Below are 4,326 nucleotides of genomic sequence, written 5' to 3'. Positions count from 1 at the left end.
CGTTAACACGCTGAAATGCACACAGGGCCGGGAATTGGCCCAACACTTAAATGGGTCACTAAAAGGCCAAAACTCAGGTCTGACTATAAATGGCCCAACTAATTTATGGGCCGTCAACAGGCTGAAAGACACACCGGGCCGAAAATTGGCCCAACACTTAAATGGGTCGCTAAAAGGTCGAAACTCAGGTCCGACTACAAATTGCCCAACTAATTTATGGGCCGTCAACAGGCTGAAAGACACACCAGGCCAGAAATTAGCCCAACATTTAAATGGGTCACTAGAAGGCCAAAAGATGTACATCCTGAAAATTGGCCCATCCATTGAATGGGTTGTTAACAGGCCAAAATATCATCGGGCCGATACTGAGCCCAACTATATAGCGGGCTGTTAACGGGCTCGAACTGACGATGGGCCGCAATGGTTTCAAATCTTTAACGGGCCGTTGACGGGCCGAATTGGCACATCTCGTATGAGCCGTGGGCTTAAATGGACCTGACATAAGTAGGCCTTATATGGGTCGTCCTGCTAATTTTTACTGGGCTGGCCTTTTTCACTGGAATGGGCCACTGTTGGGCCGTGCCATGTGTCAACCTATCATAGGCACCTCCTGTCCAATGAGTGGATGACATCTGTCCCAACGGTGAGGCAACACGTGTTTCCTATGGCCAATGATGATTTTACACGTGGAAAATCCCCGTTGGTCCGGGCTATTAATGGGTTATCGGATCCAAAATTGGACCCGATAGCTTAACGGCGTTCCGTTACGGTCGATGCCACGTGTCGGTCACCCTTGACGAAAGCACTTCTGTGACGCGCGATTTATCGTCATGTGTCGGATATCGGGTTTCTGCAAAACCCTTAAGGTTCGAACTCTGGGGTGCACGTGAAGACCTTCTCCCTACCGATCCATGCCCATAACCTCGCTGTGATTCAAAGCTAACAAGACGAACTACACAAGGGACACGAGGTTTATACTGGTTCAGGCCACCACTGTGGTGTAATACCCTACTCCAGTGTGTGGTGTGTGATTGCCTCTTGGGCTCATGAGGAACAGTACAAGGGGAAGAATAGCCTCGCGAGGAGATGTGTTCTTGTGCTGGTGTGGATGAACTGAGTCTCGATGAGCCGATCGTCCCCTTCTATGGTGGTGGCTAGTCCTATTTATAGAGGCCTTGGTCCTCTTCCCAAATATTGAGCGGGAAGGGATTCCACAATGGCGGGATTTGAAAGGGGACAGCCAGTACATGCTATCCTGACTAAAGGTGGTCTTCGACTGCTAAAGGTACTAGCAATGATGTCGTCTGGGCTCCACGGTGACCTCCGTCTTGCCGTCCTTCTGGTCTTGGTCTTGTTGCACCGATATGGAAACCTTTGCTTGATGCCTCGGTACTCCGCGCCTGCGCTTGCCCCCTTTGCACCAAAGAGGAAACAAGGACATTGCGCTGGCCAGCACCCGCCTGGTCTCGATCGTCATGGCTTGCGTCATGTGCACCTCGTGAGGTACCTATGCCTTGATCTCTCTGCCTCCTCGCGAGCCTGCCTGGTGAGGCCGTCCCTGGGGAGGCCTTGCGTCGTCCGCCCCGCGAGGCTTGGCCCCTCGCGAGGGTCTTGAACTCGGGTTGATGAAGACGGGCCATACTGGGGCACTGCTGAGCCACGCCACAGGCCGCAGGTAGGCAAGTTTGGATACCCCCATATCCAGGACGCCGACAGTAGCCCCCGGGCCCAAGGCGCGCTCGGACTTGGCTTATCAGCAGGGCAAGTGCGGAGCGCCGCGGGCCCCAACAGTCTGCGGCCTTGGTTGATGCGTGGCGACTTGATTGGACGTGGGCGTCTCCGCTTCCCCATGCTGCCTTGGCAACTGCCTGATTTGACGAGTGGCCGCTGCATGCGAACAGAGTCATCATTACCTGTAATCATGGAGGCCGACGGTTGGCCTCCTCTGAACTATAAGTACGGGGAGGCGTGGAGGCCCCTATTGCACATCTCTTCTCGCCCCGCTTGCTTCTTCTCCCTCTTCGCTCCGGTTACTTGCAGAATCCTATGGCGCCTGGGAAGAGGTTCTCAGCCGCGGAAGAGGGGAAGGTTCATCGGGAAGAGCCTGGCTCTCCTCTGCCCAAGCGCGACCATGGTCGCCCCTGCAAGCATCCCGCGACCCCCATCGCGGCTCCTCGTGGTCATGGTGGTGGCCCTTCACGCGGTGGTGGTCGCCTGTATCGAGGCAGCCCAGGAGGAGGAGGAAGGCGCGCCGCGGTTGCGCGAACTCCTCGGCCACGCTTCCATTCGGCGGAGGTACTGCCGGAGTTTGTTGTTTGGTCGAACAACCCGGCCGGCAACTGGCTCTAGCTCCCTCGCTTCTTCGTCGGCGAACTGTCGGCCGCTGCCCCTGGTGGTCTTTGGCTGTAGGCGGACGGCTGCTGCAGCCGGGCCTCATGGGTTGCGGTGGAGATCTCCGTCGCTGAGAACGTGGCCCTAGCCCGGGGCTAGCAGGCATTTGCCCGCGCGTGTGGCCTGGGCTGGAGGTGCACTCTCCACTTCAAGTTCGATGGTGATGCGACCCTCTACGTGAGGGTGTTTAATCAATTGAAAGTGCAGTGGGATATTTTGCCCGAACTGCGAGTGTCGTGTTCTCCTCAGGGACTAGGCAAATCGATGATCGTGCTTGGCTAAAGCTAGGTAACACAATTCAGATGATGATTGCAAGGAAATATAAACCTAAAATAATCAAGAACGATGACAAATAAAATGACAAACGGCACGAGAAGATTAAGATTGAACTCACTTGCTTTCTATTTGGTATTTTCATATTACTTGAGAAACTAAAATAAACACACAGAACATCAACATCGACAAAAAGGAAGTACTAATATATGATCACAAATATAACTAGTAGTAATATATAAGAAGAAAAACACAGAACAAAGATAATGGGACAAGGACAGAAGTGATTCACATCAAAAGCACGTACATATCACAAGTACATAGGAGGAATATATGAACTAGAAATAAAAGATGTATCATAGTGCTGAACATGCACAAGTAGTATGGTGCTGGGATATATAAGTTTCACACCACATACATATATAATTTCACATGCACATAGTTAACACAGGGTCTACAATACACACATGTATACGACCAGGGGGTTACAAGAAGTGCTCACAGATCAACAAAATGATTCGAACTGAACAAGCACAAGTCAAGAAATGAACACAAAGGAGATCACACACATACACTAGCAGAATATTAATTAACAGAAAATGACAAGTACCTACTAAACATATATCAGATTGCAAGTGCTCTTAGAATCTGAACATTACAAAGTTTTACACATCTTAGCTTACAGAAAATTCAGAGAGAGAGAGAGAGAGAGAGTTCAGGTTCAAGAAGAAACAGAGGCAGCAGGGGGGTTGAGAAGGAGCAGCAGCAGAGGGCGTGAGGAGAGAACTTTAGCAAGGCAGGGGAAGAAGCAGAGCAAGCGAAGGAAAGAGGAGCAGCAAAGGGGGCGCTGGAAAGAGGAGCAGTAGCAAGGGGAGAAGAAAGGCAGCAGCAGTAGGGATTCAGAGAGGAAGAAGCAGCAGGTTGAGGCAACAGCAGCAAGGGGCGGTGGAGATGGAGTAGTAAAAGTAGGAAGAGAAGAAGGGCGGCAGCACGGGGTTCAGAGAAGAGCAGCAGCAGGTGGCGCGAAGAAGGTTAGGAGCAGCAGGAGATTGAGAGTGGTGGCGCTGGGTGTCGTGGAGGCGCGGTGGTGGTGCTGAACATGCACAGGGATCTAGAACTTCGGAGCACACATTTGAAGCATTCAGAACAACTGAACAAATGAATCCAACCGAAGTGACAACAAGCAGCTACTGGAACAAGGTAAAACAAAATAATATGCAGCAAGGGTAAAAGGGTTCAGAAATAGGACTTTCTCTTTTTAGTGATTTTCTTGTAAGCAAACAGACAAGTAACACTAGCACATGGAAGATGGTTCAGACATCACACACAACTCATGCAACCAATTAAAGTGACAGCAGCTCACAGGAGAATAACTACTAACTTAATATCCAGCAAAGGATCACAACAATTCAGCAAGGATACATGAGGGTTCAGCAAAGGTGCACAGGTAACAGAGTAAATTTCAGACCCAACAGTGCATATACTCAGAGAACAGGAACAAGAGAAGAGAGAAGTTCAGAGCCTATGGGTCTTGATGATCTTCGATTCGAAGCTGTAGATGTTGCAGGCGAAGAAGAGTAGCAGAGGCACATTGGAGACGATCTGTAGCAGCAGAAACTTCCGCGTGGATGTTGAAGAAGAGTAGCGGAGGAGGATCCTTGG

The sequence above is a fragment of the Triticum aestivum genome, chromosome 3B (genome assembly GCF_018294505.1).
Source record: "Triticum aestivum cultivar Chinese Spring chromosome 3B, IWGSC CS RefSeq v2.1, whole genome shotgun sequence".
Lineage (NCBI taxonomy): Eukaryota > Viridiplantae > Streptophyta > Magnoliopsida > Poales > Poaceae > Triticum > Triticum aestivum.
The sequence above is the reverse complement of the archived record's forward strand: the minus strand, read 5'-3'. Positions refer to the sequence as shown.